The sequence below is a fragment of the Clupea harengus genome, chromosome 1, assembly GCF_900700415.2.
Source record: "Clupea harengus chromosome 1, Ch_v2.0.2, whole genome shotgun sequence".
NCBI classification, from domain to species: domain Eukaryota; kingdom Metazoa; phylum Chordata; class Actinopteri; order Clupeiformes; family Clupeidae; genus Clupea; species Clupea harengus.
The window spans coordinates 8,787,297-8,809,464 of NC_045152.1; the positions used below are offsets into that span (position 1 = coordinate 8,787,297).

At 43.9% G+C, this 22,168-nt stretch overlaps 1 protein-coding gene across 3 annotated transcripts in view; it reads right to left on the reverse strand.

The window, feature by feature from the left end:
- Positions 1-1,806, reverse strand: part of elfn1a (extracellular leucine-rich repeat and fibronectin type III domain containing 1a) — a 69,642-nt gene extending 67,836 nt beyond the window's left edge. For 2 of the 3 annotated variants that reach the window (XM_031566494.2, XM_031566519.2), the window contains exon 1: positions 737-1,806. The gene's annotated coding sequence lies outside the window, so the exon portion shown is untranslated. Of the gene's footprint in view, positions 1-5 lie in introns of all 3 variants that reach the window. The other variant, XM_031566496.2, reaches the window with a different exon arrangement.
- Positions 1,807-22,168: the final 20,362 nt, after the last annotated feature.

A 22,168-nucleotide genomic window follows, 5' to 3' on the forward strand; every position in this document is an offset into this window, starting at 1 on the left:
CTCACGTAGTTCACAAAATACACAGAAGGGACGAAGATCACTGGCAGAAAACGACTGGAAAATGTTATGGTTGCAGGCGAACTCTAGTGGTAAACGCCACTGTCTGCTGTCCAAGGTTCTGAACCATATAGAGATCCCGTAGGTGTTGCGTCGCCGATCCGTGTACGTTTCGCTTGAAATGATAGAGTAACATGAAATAAACGGCTGTACCGTCCCCGAGAATAGGGTCTGCTGGGATTGTATCACTGAGACGTCCCGATGCATGAAATAAGCTTCTCATCTTTTTCTGAAACATGTTCATGTAAATGTTTTTTCTAACATGTATGTAAAAACGGCCAGTGGTGACTTTTATTCACAGTTTAGGGCAAACGTAGCTTGAACACACACCTACATTATGTAAAGATATCGCTATATGCAATGGAAAGTTTGTGTCAGTTTCATGAATGCATCCTGTTACTTAACTTCGTATATCATTTTTCACGTCTCACTGAGCGAAAGTACTACGATACTATGCTCTATTTGCTGCCAGCTGAAACGTGAGCGAGTGATATTAAATGGGCACTCGTAGCTCTGAGAATATGTTCTCCTTTTACATTTGTAGTTACAAAACGTCGTTAACCCTTCATATTTTGCATTCGTTCATGCACACACAGCTGACGTTTTGCTTTAAATAGACCAGCGAAGAATTTTATAGCATAATATGTACCATATATATCACCAAAAATTGTCCACTAACCTGCTATAAGCAGAGGCGCAGAAACCGTGTTGTCTCTCCGGAACTAAAACCAGGGTCCCTATGTCACCATGAACCCCAAGACCTTTTTGTGCGGCAGCAGATTTCGGAACTGAAAATCCAGGGTTCCTCTTGATCTCGGAATACAAAGAGCTGCAGCTCCTCACTGCGTCAAGCCCGAACCTCAGAGATCCATTAAACAGTGAGTGATTAATTCACAGCAGAGTCCTGATTGAAAGCGTTTTCCTTCCTTAGCCCCTATATATTCGGAACAGAGTAGGAGTCAACAGTTTCCTTCAAGCCGTGAGCTGAGAGAGCTTTTCTAGAGCCCACGTTTGAAATGTTTTTCTTCGCTTTATTACTTCAGTGAAGGCGCGTAGGGAGAGAAGTAGGTTACACGACAAAGGCATGCTGATCCAGAGGTCTAGTTAGGGCGAAGTTAAATCTCATAATAAGATTGTTTGTCACCGCCAGGCTATAAATGGTGCCGGTTCAACACATAGGGCTTGAGGGTAATTATAAATCTCTCTAATGGAGCGTGCCACGCGAAACACATTCATACACAAGACCAAATGGAGGCTTGCTGTAATGTGATATCCTCTCGCATACCCTCATAAAAGTATTTTTTCAGAAATATGGAATTTTAAATATATTTCTCAGATAGATGGGATGTATGTTTGTCAGCCACATAACGCTGAACTTTCAAGCTTGTGTTCTTTCCCGTAAGTTTCCTTCCACGTAGAAGGAGGCTAATACATTCATATTATGGGCAGCTTTAACCACGACAAGTGTTCCGACCTAAAGATAAATAGATCGTGTAGCTAAGATAAACACAGGTTAGGAAACTAGCGAAACACACTACATTCACCATGGATGACCACTGTTCATACATGTCTGTCTCCACTGTAGCGTCAATTTACACGTTTGTTTGTGAAAACCATTTCGCAATTGTGTCAAATGATCAGTCTGTCCACTTTCTTTTTATACGCCTTTGGGACACACTGGAAAACGCCAGTTATTAAAGTATTGGGATTGGATCGTGTTATGCACCTTGGCAATTCACAGTCCTATCAACTGCATTGACCGAACAAGCTAATTAGCAGAATACTTGAGAGTACTACAGAATCAGATGCTATACGGTACACTCAGGTGACACTGCTGAAGGTGAACCAAATTATTGTCTCTGACAGACATAAACAACAGCAGTCCTCTGTGCTCCATCACAATTACAGGTGGCTAAACTTTTTGCAGGCCCTTTGTTGGCAGTCATTCACTCTCGTCTCCCTGCTGTCATTAAGGCTTTGTCCTCTTTAGGTTTATTTATGGCCCGTGGTGTTTGACATCACCTCCAATCTTTCTCTGGTGAGGGCAGGAGGGGGGATGACCAGGGGCTGCAGCAGGTGAAGTTGTCTGTCGGGGGAAGAGAGAGAGAGAGTTGAGCACAGGAGAGAATGTGTGCTAATTCAATTCTCAATTACATTACATTTTATTTATATAGCGCCTAAACAATAAAATTGTCTCAAGGCGCTTTACAGAGCCCAAGGCCTGAACCCCGAGAGAGAGAGAGAGATGGAGACACATATGAATGTGTAAAATAAACCATGAGGAAAATACAGAGAACACAGAAAAAAAGAATACATACAAAAAGAATGAGTGATAGAGAGAGCCTGAACGACATCAGCAATGCCCAGGCCGACTGCAGCCTTATCCAACTGTGAGTGGGCAGCCAGACTCAGAGTGAGCAGTGAGCAGTGAGCAGTGAGCAGTGAGCAGTGGCAGCCCAGCACAGCACAGCACAGCACAGCACAGCACAGCACAGTACAACACAACACATCCCAGCCCCGTCCAGCCCAGCCAAGCCCAGCCCAGCCCCACTGCCTTCGCTGCAGCACCAGTGGTGGGAAAGGCCCTCTTGTCACCCTGACTAATATCAGAGTGCTTGGCGGGGAAAGCCTGCTGCGCTCTCCTCAGGCCCACACAATCACAGAGTGCCACTTTGCAGCTCAGCTCCAGGTATGCCACGGAGAGACGTGTCAATCATGCGGGCAACAGATTTCCGGGGGGAGGGTGTGATAAAGCCACCTGTCAGTTCGTGTCAAAGGTGCCTGTAAGGAAGCCTTGCCTTGTGGAGATGTAAAATAATTCCTCAGTATGTTGAAGTTGCACGTCTTTTTCGTTGTTTGTGTGGGCAACAGAAGATTTAACCCTGTGCAATCAGAGCTGCTATCTCCTCCCTCTGCATCTGCCTGTAATGGTCTATGCAGGCAGTTTTATGTGCCATAGATATGCCTCTGGAGACCACACGGTTAGGCAACATAAAACTAATGAATTTAATGGGGGGTCTTGGCTACATGCTACTTGCTGAATAATAGCGCACAAGCAAACAGTCTTTAATTAATTTAATTCAGTCAGGAAATTGAGGAGGGAGTAAATGTGCTCTATACCAGTACTCTGTGTGGAAGACATAAGTGCTTGCACTTCATAAATGGAAGCACCGAAAAACACCAATTTTAATTACCAGAATGTTTCCTGATGAATTACACATCAGAGGTAATCATTTGATCATATTTCATTCTCATTTGAATGGGTTGGCCTAAACGGTCACAAAGTGTACATAAGCTCTGTACATTTCCATTTTGTTGACTTCTTAGACTGCACTTAGAGGTGCAGTGTGTAGTTTTTAGTGACATCTATTAGTACAAATGGAATATAGTATTCATAATTATATGTTCATTAGTGTATAATTACCTGCATCTATGAATCGGTGTGTTTTTGTCAGCTTAGAATGAGCCCTTCGTGTCTCGTGTCGGAACGGGTTCTCTTTTCTGGGTCCTCTTCCTGCACCACCATGTTTCTACAGAAGCCCAGTCACACAAACCAAAACACTGGCTTTTGGACTTTTCACACTTTGTACGGCATTTGGCGGCCACCGTAGGTACTCAAGGGTATTCATCTGGTTGCAATTCTACCACACACTGTACCTTTAATCGAGGGAAAGTGGAAATGCTCTGAATGAAGCCTATTCAGACCCAGGACCAGGTCCAGTTATGGTGGGCGGATATTGTCTGTATCTGACTAATGAATATGGCCGTGGATTGATTACTGCAGCAGTGGTACAGTAAATTGGAAAACAACATGGCCTGCTCGCAAGGCCCATTTCCCCATTGACTAAACCGTTAAGCATTCCTGGGAGGATGGGATGGCGGGAGCGCTGGTTGTGGGATTTTAGAGTATTTACGCTAAGCTCTGAAAGCAAGAGGTAAATATTTTAAGTAGCTGTCAATAGGTAAGAGAGTGACATTTAATGTGCGCAAATGGATTTGGGAGGGAGGACACAGGAAAGCAGGAGGGCCAATAGGTGAAATGTTGGTCGTGATTTATTCAAATCCTCCATTTATTTGCTAAGCCTATTAAGGTGCTGAGGCATTGGGGGGGGGGGACAGGGCTAGTTATAATTCTGTGGAGAACATTTGTGAGTGACAGACAGAATAATGGAGCATCTGCTGACACTAAGAGCTGGCGATCCATCTTGACATCTGGGAAGTGGGAGAGATGCCTACAGCGCCTGGCTCGAGCGAGTATGGCAATGGTGTGTGGTGCCAGGGAATCCAGATCCCATCAGGTCAGGGTGTGTTTTAGGGTGAAAGGTGTGTGTGGAGGAGGAGGAGGTGGTGGTGGGTTAATGGCATGCTGTGTCACTGTAGTGCTCTTGAAATACAAAACATGGCATTACACATGCGAGACACGTATTTCTGATGGCACAAGCAGAGGTTGTATTGATTAGACCTCTGATGTAGTGTAGGTGGGGCCGTGGATTACGTGGTCTCTTGACAAGGTGCGACATTCAATTTTTTTTTTTTTTTTTTTACTTCTGTAGAAGAATGGAATGAAACACTTCTATTCAGCTATGGTCCAAATGACTACCCGTAATTGTTTTTATTACTACGTTCATATTCTTAATGAAAATTGGATTATGGAAATCCATGTTTAAGGGATTAGGCTTACTTGGACATGGTGCTTACAAATACATTCCAGGAAGAGGAAGTTAATTCTATTGTTTTTTTTTATTCTACATTCTAAAAACCCGTTTCAGAATTGAGACTTTACATTATTATGAACCTTTATTCATGAGTCAATGTTCAGTTTTAGTCAGTTTAAATTATAATTTGAACAACATTACATGAATAAAATAATGTATGTTTATGTGACGAGATATCTCATCTGATAGCAAAGACGACAAGATAGCACGTCTGATAGCAAACATATTCTATAACAGCCCATCTATCAGCTATCTTCTAACTAACTGTAATATTTACATAATAAGGGGGAGGAGGAGAGAGAAGTAAACAATCGCATGAAGTTACTATGACTCATAGTAGGAGCTTCTTTAACGAACCTTGCCCAAGGTAGAGTGCATGACTCAGTCTTTTCCCTAACTTAGGAAACAGTGAGATATGCTATGAAGCAACTTTCAGAAGCAGTCTTTTAGAGATATGATATGTAATTTGCATAAATACATGCCAGCATTTGCTGTGACTGGGCCTGGGTTCACATTCAGAGGCACAGCGGTTCTTTCAGTAGGTGTTATATTTGCATACATTTAAATATGCGGGGACACCAGCCGGGGCCAACTTGAACCACATTTCTGTTGAGACAAAGGTACACACACATCGTTTCTTTATTTACCCCTGTAACCAATGATAGTTCGAGGAACAGAGATTCCTGTTGTTCTAGCATGGATTCAAGTACAATCTGTAAGTGCAAGTAATGCTCTCTATACAAAATATGATCTAACCATAAATCAATTGGGCCTTTGTTTGTGCATGTGAGTGACTGAAATGAAGAAAAGGAGAGAGCTACGCATGAATGTAAAGACACATGAAGGTACATTTATGAGAAGGCGTGTGCAATGTGTGCAATGTGTGTGTGTGTGTGTGTGTATGTGTGTGTGTGTGTGTGTGTGTGTGTGTGTGTGTGTGTGTGTGTGTGTGTGTGTGTGTGTGTGTGTGTGTGTGTGTGTGTGTGTGGGTATGTATTGTAAAGCCAGTGCTTGTGTGTCACGTTTGTGCTTGTGTAACCGTTTGGGAACTATTTGTTTTTACAGAACATTTCAGAAGATCCCCCAGGGTACCATCTGGCATGTGGTGTTCCCATTTGTTGTTCTAGAGTAAATGATGCTTCATTTGTCTACAATAAGTTAGGAGCTTATTAGGAAAGGGAGATGGCAGTTGCAAGGAGTGTTGGAAGCAAATATTAAAAAGTAAACACACTAAGAATGTAAACACACTAAGAATACATATGTTCACACACACACCAAACACACACAAACATACACATACACACACACACACACACACACACACACACACACACACACACACACACACACACACACACACACACACAAATACACACTTGCTTATGTGTGCGCACATGGACTCTGAAAGGCATGCACATGTACCCAGAATCCTGCAGAGACATACATTACTCATGCGTGAATATGTACTTGTGAACACTCCAACACGTGCAAAATACATGCTCATATACACACTCTCACATGCTAACATGAATGGGCAGAGACATAGTCTCTTGAAAGCACACACAATGCACACAAACACACACTGTCACACAGACACACACACACACACACATAACCACTCTCCTCATGGGGTTAACACACCACCTCCACTAAAAGCCTTACAAAAGCCCTTTCCCTACCTTTAAGAGCTGGGTGCACGTGCATTCACAAACACACAAACACACATACACAAACACACAAACACACATACACACATACACACATACACAAACACACACACACACACACACAGAAACGCACTCAAGCACACACACAAATACACAAACGCACAGACGCACACACACACACACACACTCTTCCCCAGACTTTTGAATGAGCAGCCCTTTATTTGTGGCTTGTACAACACTCCACGGCGGCTGAATGAAATGGCCTGACATGTGCTTTTTTGACAAGGCAGCCCTCTCTCTCTCTCCCTCTCTCTCCCTCTCTCTCTCTCTCTCCCCCACTCTCTCTCCCGCTCTCTCTCCCTCCTTTCTGCCTCACTAGGACCCGGGGTTGACTCCCCGAGGGCAGCGCCCTCCGTGACTGTAAATAGAGCTTGCCTTAGATTGATACACTTACAAGGTACAAACGCACAGGGGGCTATTTTGACAGCGGACACAGGGGTATGAATAATTAAAATTGGCTAAGTGCCTATGCGCCGGCTTTCTGTACTACCCCCCACCCCACCCGCACCCGCACCCCACCACACCCCTCCACCGCAGCCAAACATTCTCCATCAGTGAAATGGGCAAGGGTTACGGGGCGCACGGAGGGGGGCGGGGGGAAGTGGGGGTTAGGGTTTAGTGTCATACCATATCATAATGGCACTGAGCATCACTATTGAGCTCTCAGAGCTACGGGGGAAAGCTCAGATGAAGAAAGGGTGAGGGGTGGCAGCCCCAATGAATGTGCTGTAGATGTCAGTGGTAAAGATGGGTCACAGACACTATTTTCAGGTTCACCGACTCTTGTTTTATTAGGAGGACCCACTGACCTCTGAGCTTTGACTATCACACTTCTTCAGCACTGTAATTAGTGCGCTGGTGCATCATGTGCCTGTTCACATTGCTGAACAGTCAAACAAATATACAGTATTTATATTTACTTGTATCACTTTCCAAACACACACACACACAAGCACAAGATCACTATCTTGCACTACCCATCCTCACAAGCACAAGAACATTATATTTTTTTGCACTATCCACACCAGCAGCACAAGATCACTTTTCACTTTCCTCCTGGACACCGACACTGTCAAAGTCATTGCACTCTGTACAATAGGGTCAGACCCTTTCCTGTATCTGGAAACACTGTGTGAATATGTTCTCCCTATGTGTATGTATATGTGATTTATGTATGTATGTCGGTGAGGTGTATAAGTGTATATGTGTATGTTTATAAGCTACTGGATGACCTAAATTTCCCTCAGGATTAATAAAGTATCCATCTATCTATCTATCTATCTATCTATCTATCATATTTCTAATGTAACCACTTTATAACATTAGTGCTAGCAGAATTAATGTTTGCAGCATGAGAAAACATGTATGTGCTATTTTCATAAAGTGTGTGAGTTATGAGGTTTCGGAATATACAAGAGATGCTAAATGAATCCACGTGAAAGAGACACGAGTCACCGAGGCCCCCCTCGTGCTTTTTATTATTTCCGTATGAGTTTGATATGGATACAGTGTTGCTATGAACAGGAGGGCACATTCCATAGCCTGCCAGCCATTCTAATTTCCATTTCTATGGGAATGGACTCCACAGTAGCTAGCTGCATTCTTCCCTTCGCCATTGAGGTTAAGCCAATTCTCTTGCCTCCGGCGTGTCCTTTTGAATCAGCTCACAGCCTCATAAAAAGTAAAAGGCACTGGGCCTGTCGCCCGATGATGGAGTATCTGTGATCACTCCCAGTCACTGGTGGGTACTCAGTGTGTGTGATGTACCGCACAATGAAAAATTAGACGAGAGAGAGAGAGAGAGAGAGTAAGAGAAAGAGAGAGAGATGTGAAATGAGAGAGCCCATAGAGAAGAGGGCTCTGGATTCAGATCATGTAAACGCCGCTTCCCTGTCACAGCGCAGTGCTACGTGCGGCTCGGTAAATAGGCAGCCATTAATTTTGTCTGGCCGTGGGCCCGTTGAGCCTCACGACCCTACCGACATCCTGCCAGGGTGGCTCTTTACGCGGTCAACGGCCCGCTACGCGCACCTGTCGGCGCTTCATACAGACGTCCCTGATCAGAACTGGGAGACAGGGGGGAGGGAATTCATTATCTGTCTCAAGGCGACAGCATCGCCTTCGCAGTTTATTACGCGGCCCCATCTCAAGACATATTTATGAAGCAACGACGGCATCCCTGAACGCATTGACGTGGTCGCGTGTCTTGGTTCACCGCCATATGTCAGAGGGTAATCGACCTGATTTCACCATCCATAAACTACCTCCATGCTGTCTTGCGCCATTCAATTAAGGCAGCCGTCACGGGGGAAGGAAGGCGACCACAAAGGGTGTCCGTTTCACGAGGCAGTGGCGTCACACCTACCCTCATCCACGCGAAGCTTCGGCATGAAACATTCATATGTACTCTCTCATGTTCTCACTGCAAGCCCCTCTGGACCAGTGGGCTATTAGGAGGTCAGGGCTGAGGAGACAACTGATGCAACACTTTTTTTGAGGAGTGAGAAGAAACAAAACAGCAGGCCGAGCCTGGAGCCCCTCTCGTAAAAAGCCATACATCAGCGGGGTGTGTTGGCATGAGTGCAAGAGCGTTCATTTGGCTGTTTGTGCGCTCTGGAGCACCCACCACTCTGCAGCTGTCAGGAGTGGAGACTGCCAGCTTGGCTGCAACAACCCACCGAGCTACACCCCCCCCCCCCCCACCACCCCCTCAGATGACCACACACACACACACACACACCTCCACCCCCAACTCTCTGAACCACCACACACAAACACACGCACGCACACACCTCCCCCCAACTCTCTGAACCACCACACACAAACACACGCATGCAAACACATACACACACACACATTCTCCTATCTCCTCCATTCAACACACACACACACCTCTCCGAACCACCACACACAAACAGACACGCACACACACACACACACACACACACACACACACACACACACCACTCCAGTTCTCTCTCCCCACTCAGATGAGGTGGATTCCGGAACTCTGGGTGACTCGCCGCTGTCTCCGCGAGCGCAAACAGAGACACGTCCGCCCACAGCGGCGCGCCGGAGTGATTCCCAGCTCACGACGCAGAGGGAAAAACAGATTGCAAAGTGTCTGTGTGAGAGGGGTGGGTAGGGAGGGAAGGAGGGAGGGAGGGCTGGAGGGATGTGAAAAAGAACAAAATACCTGATTCATTTCCATCTCTGCTTCTACTATCTGTGCGTGTGTGTGTGTGTGTGTGTGTGTGTGTGTGTGTGTGTGTGTGTGTGTGTGTGTGTTTTATAAATTATGTCCTAATTGAATGTGTTCTGCAGTGGAGAGAAAGACTAGAGAAAAGGGTCATTTTGAGAAGTTTGAGATCGTCTCAGAGAATTAGGAGCATTTCCTCCGTCGTATCTCAGTGCCATGGAGACCACAGAGAGCCCTTGCACTCCTGAATGCCTTGTAAAAAATTCACTTGCTCCCATTTCGTTTGCATCAGTTGCCACGAAGGGAGTACAGCAAAGTGTTTTTTATTTTCCTCCACAGCCCCCCCCATCTCACTACCAACCCCCCCACCCCCCCTTGACTTCTCCACAAATGAATCATGCAAGCTTGATGGCACCTAATTACATTTTGCAGACATACACTGAACTCACTCCCGGTCCCGAAAGTAACAGCCGTTAAAAAGGCTCACCTTTGAGTCGCTCAGACGGGGCTGGTGATGATTAGAGTGGGGGCTGGCCAGAGGTAGGGCCGGGTGTGCGCGGGCGGTTTGCGTGCTCGTCTTATTTGATGAAATTGTCGGCTCCCCTTGAATACACCCACAGAAGTGATTGTCTGCCCACTATCCCGGTAATTACAGACCCCCTGCCACCGCCACTCCTCACTCCTCCACCGACTCTTTCTCTGTTTGCCTCTGTAATACCATTAGGCTATTATTACGCGAAAAACATACACACACACACACACACACACAATGCTTTACAGATGCTCAAAATGCATACACAAAACACACACACACACAGCTACACTGCATCAGTTTATACATGTCACTACATGATGAGCACATATACAACAGCCATGAAGGCAAACAGAAAAGCACAGCTATATGGACTGGCAGAGCCTTAACATATGCACATACAAGGACAACAAAAACAAGCGCACAGTATTCCACAGACACAGACACACGGATGGCTGGAGTCACAATATTTTAGATTTAGGCTAATAATTATCTGCAGCAGGGGTTTCCAACTGTTTTGGAGGTTTAATCATGATCCAGCATGTCCATTAACCTCGATCAGTAAATTCTTTGTGAGCAGATTAGCTTGACGTTCTAATCACGGTTCATTAAGATATGAATTGATTCATGAGGTCCTGTAGGGCTGTGTTTTTTTTTTAAGTAATTATTCTTCCTTCATTTGGAAATGATGAAAATGCTAATAGGTTTGGGGCTGTTTTGTTTCAGCCGAAATAATAACTTTCTGCTTCAGACGGTTGTTTGCGTGCTCGAGAGAAGTGTCTTGTGTGGTAGAAAATCTTGATTTTGACTGGTACACTGTGGCGGGCGTAGTGAGTGGAATATTCCCAATCAATTCTGAATTTTTACTCGCACGTCGTGTTCAGGCCGCACCTCTCAGAGAAGTTTGAGTTTGAATGCAGCAGTTTGTGGATGAACTAAGCAGAATGAGAAGTGCAGTCAGGGATGACCGACTCAATCATCTTGGGCTTGGAGCTCTTTGAAGGCACCGTAGTGTCACCGAATCGCCTTCTCTTGTTCAGGGACAACAAAAAAAAGGATTTGGGGAGGAGAGGATGGAGAGATGCATGGCACAATAGCAACAGATACACACCTGGAAAAACAACAACAACAACAACAGCAACAACAACATCAACAACAAACACCATCCTTATATATAAATATAAAGACTGCCCTAACAACATCCTCAAACGAACAGGAAAAAGTACCCCAAGCTCACTTAATCTCCTTGTGTGTAGGCTTGGCCCCACACAGTTCATTCGACTCCAAGGAGTAGCTATCCAGAGATAAGGCTGAGCCAAGCCACTGTTTTTTTACAGTATCTTTCTTTGGAAGGTTTCAGTTTCAGAGAGGACTGTCTCTTTATATAACAGCTGTGAGTCGTGCATATAAAAGGCTCTTGGAATCATCTCCAGAGTCTCAGAAACGGCCAGTCATGGACCCTTTGGAGTAGTATTGCCATTTGGAAATACAAAATGTCCTTACAGAGCTTATTGTTTCTCTTTTTGTTTTCATCAAAGCCTGACCCTTTGGAGAATTATTGTCATTTGGAAATACAAAATGTCCTTACAGAGCTTAGTAACACTAGGCAGTGTCTCTTGTTGTTTTGTTAGAATGCACATCTAAGCCTGATAAAGCTATTGATAAGCAATTTGTAATGCAATGTGGAGCAGGTCAGTATCGGGCAGCTCCACTATGAGCTCTTCTTCTCTGTTTGACATCACCCTTACGAAGGTCACTTGTTTCATGAGCTCGCCTATACCATTACCAAATATTGTGTTTACATTCTCAAACTTTAATGAGTAGGCCTCCAGGTTTGTGTGACATGTCAGAAATTTGATATCTCTTTTCGTAACCTCAGATCGAGATTTGAGAGGCACCTTGAGCTCCACAGGCCCTAACAGATAGCCCTTGCAAGTGCTTCTGGCCAGACAGAGGGGTGAGATCACTGACAAACTGGTCTGTAACATTTAGCTTCACCCTTCTTTTAATTCAACTCTAATGAGGTTTTGAGTGAAAGACCATTTGGGTAATGGTAGGAAGTGGCCAAATGGTCTTAAACACTTTTTTTTCACTGCAATGCACTGCAATAGAAGCAATAAATGAATAAAGCTTAATAAGGCTTCATTCATTTTTTCCCCTCTTTTTTGAAAGACTCATAGTTTTGGGCTAATTTGTTTATAGTGTGTACCTTTTACTTATATTCCTTTTCAAGCAGGCAGAGATGCATCCTGACTTATATCTTGACTCATAAAACCAGTCTTTTTTTTTCTTTAAAGATTGTATCACTTGATGAACTAAACTAAATGATGAACAGAAAGTTATTAACTACTGAACTGCGCCCCTGTGGAAGTTGATACAAACCCATGGTCTGCTGTATACATTCCTTCATCCTTGTTATTAATGTCTTCTGTTTGCGCTGTAACAGTAAGACTCTACTTTTAGTAAGTAGTAACTACTTTTAAGCTCCTGCCACTGCTTAATGGAGAGATCTCCAAAGAGAGAGCAGACACTGATGGATGAGAGGTTAGACAACTTCCCGGGTCTACAGAGTATTCAATGTAAGAAAAAGAAAAAAAAACACTTTAACACTTGCATTACAAAAAATAAACACATTAAGACTTTATGTTCTGTTTGCAAACAGTTCTGTGCTGCTGAATCGCTAAATCTTTGTGCTTTTTGTGATTTTGGAGGATGCTAGTCAACAGTAGGACAAAGTTAAAGTTTTCTCCAGTATGACTGTGATATTTTGAGGTATGTCATACCTCAGCTCCACACTTGGTTTCTTCTGTTTGATGTCCTATCTACAGCTCAGGGCCTGTTCATTTGACAGAATCCCTCAGATCACTCCAGAGTTAGCCCCCCAGCCCCCTTCACAGGACTCACACTGATTGGCAGGCTGAAGTGAGAAATTAGCTTCTGACCACCAGACACGGTGGTTAACTCCTGCCGTACAGGCGATCCCATCACATCTCTTCCTGTCAGATTAGAAGTGAGATCGGAGAGCTAATTTTCCAGACCGCTATCCTCTGACCTGTGTTTGCAAAGACACGGAGCTGATAGAGCCTCTCTCTTTCCTGTGCCGTGTGGCCAGTCCACCACCTCCAGCCTCATCCAAAAATCCCACCTTAAGCCTCTATACTTCGCCCCTCCGATGCTCAGTGAACCGGGGCGTCACAAGCACAGCTTTTCACTCCTTTGGAAATTGGAATTCCTGAGTTGTATCGGGTGCGATTCAGTACGGGGGGCCAGCCGGCTAAGAGAGATGTGAAGTGACAGAAATGCCTCAGTTGCCACGAGCCGGTGCCGCTCTCAAGGATGCATGAGTTATTTGCCAGCACTCGTCTGACACAGCTTAACACATTTTCAAAAGCCCCTACAGATCTTATGTATTTCATTGCACTGGGGACCGTTCTATGACAAGCTTCACAGTTCACAGCCAGCCCTGGATGACATGTTATACGACGCCATGTGCTGTACAGCTAGATCTTATAAATGTTAAATGCCCACAGTGTATGAATTGTCCTGTACTGTCAGTGTGGTGTATGTCATAACAGATATCGCAACCATGGCGATATTCTTGTTCAGAAAGGGAAATTGCATTCGACAACAAAAACTAAATCGATGTTTCGCATTTACATTCATTTACAACCAAATTGATTTGTTTACACACATGTCATTACTTTCAGACATTAGTAATTTGAGGAATAGGGTTGAATGTTTAAATCGAGATGTGGGGGATACTTGAAAGTGTTTGGTAAATCTTTGTCAGCATGCAAATCTGTGATAATGAGCTTTTTCCATTCAGAGAGTGATTAGACATCCTCTGATGTGACTGATGTTGTGTAACGTTACTTTTCAGTTTTCATCATTGAAAAAAAAAATGAATTAAACAACTACAGCAGGCATTTTTCTTTTAGCTTTCTTGTTTGTCATGAGTTTTTAATCAGCTTAGAGAGTCATTGAGGCGGTCTTCACAGAGCAAAGCAAGTACAAAGCACAAACACCACACTCCTTAACGTCAAAGCCGATTGTGTTCTGCACATTTTAAAGGGGTTGTTACCCCAGTGGATTTCTTCACCTCTCCACCCCTAAGAGATGTTAAGACCTCCATCGAAGCAATTGGACTGAATTTTGACAAGAATTCACTGATGACTTGACATACAAATAATGTTGTTAAGAGGGAGGGTGGGGGTGGGGTACCTGCTGTGAAAGAAAATTATATATTTAGCTTAACATCTGCTCACCCTCGTGCCCCGAGGGGAATCACGTGGCAACCGCAGCAACCGCGGCAACCGCCACTGCATGGAGAGCCTCTCGCCGAAGTTACACAGTTGACACTCGACGCATTCATCATTCATGGCATCTTTGGGATTAGTGTATTGTTTTGTTGCGATGTCAATGACTAACAGAGCAAACACAGCACTGTGCTCGGTACAGTCATGCTGTACAAATATAATACAGCACAATGCGCAAATGAAGAACATGCAAAAGACAACAAAGGAAGTGGAGTCACAGTATGGTAATGATGAGTGAAAAAATGTGTTAGAATATCCTGTCAGACTTATCGAATACCAAATACCTTAAAGGAGTAGTCCACAATTCTGGCAAAAGGTTGTTGACGTTTGAGCTTAACAGCCAATCAAATTATGCCCCTCCCTCACATGCTCCTGAAGCAAGGTATTGATTGGCTAGAATAGTGTATGGTTCAGTCCGAGTCACTTTCTTCCCCGCTCACAGAGCCAGGTGTATGAATACTAGAGTGTTTTTGAATGCACACACAGAACAAACTGCCTAAACTGATAAGTTTCTTGAATTGGACGAAAAGTGTATTGGATTCGATTTGTGGACCACCTTTAACCCACTAAAATATGTTGTCAACCATGTGTAAAATGCTGTTGTTACAACAAGGGTTTTTGAAAGCTGTGTATGGTACAAAAATGTTATACAGTAACATAAATAGAATAGGAAATAACAAAATAACTGATAAAGGTGATTGTGGAACTGATGTTGAGGGAAAATGTAGTATATCCATATTCTACTAATTCACAGTAACTTGAACACAAAGCTAAAGGCACAGTAACATAATTTTTAAGTTTCCCTCATCCTCTGGGTTTGGAAGACAGACATAATAAAATTGATGTGGCTCATTTACCTTTTAGTGGAGGTATCATTACTTCTCTCCATACCATGGTATGAAGCAAAGCCATCTCTGAATCTGTTGACACTGTCCATCAATCATGTATTACAGCTCACTCGATTGTTCTCCTCCTGTTGGCATGGTTACATGATTACATACTTGTGTCACAACCACTATTGTTTTTTTTTTTTGTTTTTTTTTCTTTGTGCTTTTCATGATTCTTAGCCTCAGGTCACGATGACTGATTGCATTAGATCACTTCGTATTTGACTTTCTGTGTGAGGTGATTTGCTTTGTGCTATTTCTGTGGGAATGACAGTAGTGTGAATGACAGTAGTGGGAATGACAGTAGTAGATAAAAAGCATAAAAGGGGGTCAGAGTACAAAGGGAACGTGGCAACATCCTCCTACCTGCAAACGTGGATGAATGCAAATGTATTGTACGACTACATGTACCACATAGAGAACGAAACACTTTCACTTTTCTGGCAACAATACACTAAACGTTCGTTGTAGATCTTATTTTGAGTGAATATTTAAGGAATTATAGTTTGTGGATGTGGTGGCTGTCAACTGATAGTTTGTGAAGCAGAACCTTGGGAGTTATGTTCTGCGGTTTTGAGACCTGTGGGAACATGGGGATGAGTAAGACTTTTTGTTGAGCGGGCCAAATGTAATTTCACGAAAGTTGGCATGTGTCCAAAGAATACGGTAGTGATGCAGGGTGTCAAATTTCCAGAAGTTTAAAAACTTTACATCACATGAAATTGGCTAGTGATTGGCTAGATTTTTTGCTTTAACCATTATTCACTAGGTGGCACCACTCCACAAATAAATTGTGATGAAGTAGAGTTATGAGTCTCCTATAAAAGTCCCCATAAAAATGTGAGAATTTTTGGCAAAACGGTTTTCAAGCAATTGCCCAAAAGGTGCTTTGGCCCTACCCCACTTCAGGGGGCGCTAAAGCACCGAGGGCAACACACAGCTAGGGACACAAACCTTCTATTCCAGATCAGCCATGTGGGGCTACAACCATACCAAGTTTCATGTGGATTGGTGAAGAGTAAATATATGTAATCATCAACCAAAAACTGGTGGGAAAAAAGTGAAAGAAGAAGAAGAGCTATATGACCGCCTGCCTGAGTGAAACATGCCGCAAAATTTGAATTTAAATAAGCATTTTAATGCCGGGGTTACAATCAAATTCAATATTACAGCAGTAGACCTCAGAACTCACCTCTTGTCAGATATCTTATATTCAGGGCAGTGTTATTGTTTTGTTTTTCTATGTGTCTGACAGTGATATTTTATAGCCCAAAGCGGAACTTCATCATTTATATTCCAAAAGGGAGATGCAATCTAAGGAATGTTATAAATTCAAGGACGGCGGTTCACCAAGTGACTGTTAATAGTCTCTCGATGGGTCCAGGAAAGGGCACCTCTTTCACTGCGCAGTGCGTGCTCGGCTGCCACGTTATATTACTGTCGCCGCCACAGTGCATTTTAACAATCTCTTGGCCACTGTTAGAATTCCAGAGTGTCACGGGTCCCGCAAATGGGAAAACGCGGACACTGGGTTCCTGCCCGAGAACCCGTATCCCCTCATGCTGAAGTGGCTTTCATGCTAATCCACCAGCCTCATACAGTATCTGTTTCTGTGGCCATCACTGAAAAGGAGGGTTTACTTCTCGATCTGCTTCAGGCGTCTGGCTGAAACCAAACCATTGCCTCTATGGAATTTGAGCTCCCATATTCCCTGCGCTCTACTGTTTAATTAAGTTAGTAGCAAAACAACAGCATCAGATCTATTGGACAAGAACAACTTTACAGTGTAGCCAAAGGCACAATACATGTTTGAAAGTTTATATTCCAGTGGGATAGTCCAGCCATTTGTATGACTGAGTGTGTAAAGCAGTACAGTGTGCCAACTCCCTCACTGAATCTTAGAGATGGTAACACTGGTTGCTGAGTTACCTTAGAATGAACCGTCGGTTTAGAGTGTTTAAATATTTGGCTCAGTCTGCGCATTGGCAACATTCCATGAGATTACAGTACATTACTTTTTTACAACATTAGTACTCAAACAATCAAACCACAAAAAATGAAAGGGACGGTCATACACACTGCTAAAGCAGCTAGAAGAAGGTCTGACCATCCACAGAGAGCCACAGAGATGGCACAAGGCACAGAGGAGTGAAAAATTATTTTTGATGCGCTCGGCTGACCGTGAACCAGGAGGGAGACTTGCGGAGGGATCCAGGTAGGCATAGTGATGATTTGATAAGCCGTGTGTTGGTAACACTGGCTCACCCTTTGGCAGACTTCATCCTCCGCAGGAGATTTACAGAGCCACTCACTCTCTCTCGTCGTTTGGGCCACTGCTCTTTCAAAAACCCTTCAACAGCGGAAATCCTGTTCCACGATCACTCTGACTCATGGAGGAGCTGCTCTGAAGGGTTGGTAATCCACTGTCAGACAGGATAATACACTGACAAATGTATTTAATACACCTAACACACAGCATACACTGCCTAAAGTGATTTGGGTTTTAAGTCTGTTCCAAACATCTTGTGCAATTGTCTGTGGAGCCAGTGAAAGTATCACCAAAAACTGTTGACAGCTAATTACCACAGATGTGTATCTTTTGGGGGCTCTGTGATGTTCTTTTTCACTGAACTGCCCTTTTACGAATTCTGTTCCCAGGATGCATGCATTCATGTTAATTGTTTGGGAGAGACACCACCGGTGGGTAAAGGGAAGATAATATCACACTAAGATAATATGATTGTATCTTTGCTTTGCCCAGATTCTATTTGCAGAGTAATTTGCCCCTGGGCAATGACATCAATCACCTTTTGTGTGCTATTTGAGAGATGCACTTCCACTCTGGCCTCCAACAAACATTAGCATTATGACACAATGGCGCTGATTAGCATGTGCAAAGGGAGACAAGGGCCGCCAGAGCCCCATTTCCATTGCAAACCGGCCGTGGTGAGCATTTCAAAGCACATCTCTGCTATCATTTACATTACTCATACCTCGGCTGAATTATTTATTTATTTTCATCGGGGACGTGTCGTTAGCCTACTCCTGGCTGACTGGAGAACCTTCGGTAAATTGGTTTAGTGTTGAGACACAGGAAAAGTGCTAAATGTGTTCCTCTATCCAACTTGGATGTGGTCTATCCATTAGGCTGTTTTTCATCATTAACCTTACCGCTCACCGTACATGAATATATTTTAAGTAACTACTTGAAAGTGAGGGAACTCGTTGTCTTCATGAGAGCCTGTCTGGGAGAATGGGGGGAGGCAAACTGCTGACTCTCAGATTCTCTTCCAGCGATGTTTCTGCTTACCGATTCAGAGTGCATGGTGTAACTCATTGTCTGCAGCTGCCATGGACCACCACTTTAATGTGTCTTTCAAATACCCTCTCTCTTTCACTTTCTCCCTCTCTCTCTCTCTCTCGCGGTCTCTCTTTCACTCACTCTCTTGTTCCATCCTTCTTGCTCTTTCTTATTCTCTTTCGAAGCACAGGCTACTTTGTGTTTTTCATTGCCTGAGGCAAGAGCCATTTTCCACAGAGACGCAGAGAATCAAGGCAACCTTTTTCTGTCAGGCAGAGGAAGCACACAGCGAAGTCCAACAGCATAAAATGAACATGCACGGAAAACATAGATGTGCAATGATAACTACTGATCAGTTTATTGACATTTTAAGTGAAAACCTTACGTGCATATGAGTGTATCATAAATAATTTGCACTTAGAGCAGCCCATTGGCCAGTAGTATATAGTTCAGAATGTGCACCCAGTTTATTCTGAATAGCCTTAGGTCCTATGTAATTAATAATCATTTAACTCATTAGAATGCTGAAGTCAAGATGCACCTGGCCATAAGGCCAGGTTTAGGTTACTAGTTAGGGTTACGGACATGGAACTTGATATAAGCATATTGTATGAGAACTTGGGTTAGACTCTAGAAACATTACACCTATTCACACTGAATCTGGGTCTAAAGTTATATACTCAAATAATATTAACCTATAGTTTATGCTACCACTTTAATTTTCTCATGGAATGCAGCTGACAGCATATTTTAAATCACTCCAGTTAAAATGTACTCAAAGATCACACAATCTTTGCATGGCTTTGCTAATGCATGCTTGTGCCCTGGCATTGGCTCTCCATCACTCTCTTGGACTGCTGATACTACACAGAGCAGCTCAAGAGGCATTTTTGGGCCTGGCTGTTTCATGCAGTGTTTCTGCATAGCATGGACTATATTTAACATAGTCTGGTGAAGGCATAAATCTGCGCTCAGCACCATTTGCTCCGAGAGGAAGGTCTCCCAGTGGCAAATGTGATCTACCTACACAGAATGCCGTAAACCATATTTCTCCGACCCCTGTAATACATCCACCACTAGCATTTGTAACACCCTTGTGACAACCGTTTTAGGAACCAAATGCTTTGCTGTGCACATGTGTGTGTGGGTGTATGTATGTGTGTGCGAGCGTGTGTGTGTGCGTGTGTGTGTATTTTTCTTTGCCAAATCTGAGGGGACGGCTCACACTCTAACTGTTTTAAGCCTCACATATGTGCACACCGGGCCCCCAGAGACCAGAGGTGCACCGGGGACCGTCCCACTGTGAGCGGCTCCTAACCCCCCCCCAACCCCCCTGTCTCAGGCCGACGGCTCTCATGTGTGAAGAATGCAGCATACGGAGTCAGTGGACTGAAAAGCCTACAGGGCGCCCGAGCGGAGATGACACATTCTCGCTACATCTCTGTTTCTGCACCTCAGAAACATGGAGACGCCGAAATCGGTCCGTCATCATTATTTAAGGAAGTGACACGCCGCCGCTTTGTTTTGGCACACGTTTTGCGCCCGTAAGCCTGTAAGAGTACAGTGTGAATGGGCATATCAAAGACCAATTTCCGAGCCCGCGAAGTAAGGGGGGTGGGGGTGGTGAGAGACAGCCCGGATGAGCACCGTACACCAAACGATTTAGATGACGGGAGCGCGCCACAACTCCAGTAAAACCCTCATGATTTGATTCCGACATTGGAAATTTGCCTGCGCCAGTGAAAATCGCTTGGTGTAAATCAGACACTAGCCAACGTTAGCTTTTAGCAAAAAATGACAGTAAATAAATGCATAAGCCTCAATAATTGCATGTGTCAGTTAATCTGATGTGATATTACAGCTGCAGTCAACGGTGCGACGAAATACAGAGACCAAACTAGATTCAAGCTTTTTCTCAATTCCAGTCGGTCAGTGGAGCTGCTGGCACGAGTAGAGGGAATGCTGAGGGAGAGGCAGAGGCAGCAGCAGGCCTCAGTGTGGTAGAAACAGCAGCAGGTCCCAGTGTAAGTAAGTCAATAAGTTATTAAGTAACACTGTATTTTTTATAGCACTTTTCACACAAAGAATGCAGCTCAACAAAACAGAAAAAATAGACCACACAACAATAAACAAAGATAAATCACTCCATCCAAGGGGAATAAAACAGGGGAAGATCATATAAGTTAAAGACATAAACAGTTTAAAAATAGTTTTTTCCCACCTCTCTAATACCCTACTTTGTGATACAGTTAGGGTCAGGGTTAAGGGATAATCCTTAGACCTTAAGCCCACTCCTCATGGATGTGACAGTGCAGCAGAGGAAGGTGCAGGTAACCAAGCAGCACAGTCCCAAACAGCACTATCTTTGTATTTTTTCAGATTTTGTGGTTTTTTTTTTGCATTGTCTTACTCTTCCCATGAGGGTAGATGGAGAGGAGGGTTAGTGAGGTTAATCTGTTATTTGTTGTTTGTTACATGTAGTAAGTAGACCAGTGTTGGAATGCCAATAACACTGAAGGGGGAAGTGCACTACGTGACCTACAGCACAGATATCATATCCAGCAATTCTCATTTGTGAGCATTTTAGTCACTTTCTTTGATTTCAATCAAGAACAAGTCTCTAGATATTCTCTTTTACACGACTGTCCCTGGAAAGCCCTTTGTGAATGCCTCGAGAAATGTTCTCGATGTGTCCCATTATTATATATTGTTCCCCTGCCATTGTACAGGGGAAGCATAGGGTCATGCCTCAGCAGGGAGTCAGCCGTCTCGTCTCTCTCCCTCACAATCCTCCATTTCCGCATCCTATGCTCCGAGTACTTCTGGCCAAGTCAACTTAGGACACGACGGCAAAACAAACAAAGTGTTTATTGATTCAGACAGCCATGTAATTATTCTCTTGTTAGGTTTTATTGGCTTGTTGTGCTTTTGGGGGGATTGTGGTCATAATTAGCTTGAGCGAGCTTGATACTAAAAATTAAAAGGCCATTTGCACCATTTCCATCTGTGGTGTTGTTGCATCCAGAGTGGCATTTAGCTGGCTGCGAGGCTCACTGAGACATATACCAGAGGCGGGGAGCCGGGGAGGCTGGGGATATCTCTTCAAGAAGAAAAAACAACTGGAGGCATTGCTTCACAGTCTGGCGTGAGGGACATGAGGATATTTGAGGCATTTTCATGACACCATAGAGGACATTAAAGGGCAGGAGATGGTCGATTCCAGTTCAGTTCTTCCAATTATTTGAGAGAGAAAAAAAATAGAATACATTCAAACTCCTAGGAGAATAAAATGTCCCAGAAGTTTGTGCCCAAAGTAAGCCTGTAGTTACCTGGTCTCCTCAGGTGGACTGGCAGTGTTTAGCCCTGGCGGTGTGTATATGCGAGTTCAAGGTCAAGTTCAAGAGTACACATCTCCATGACTAACCAAAGGCACT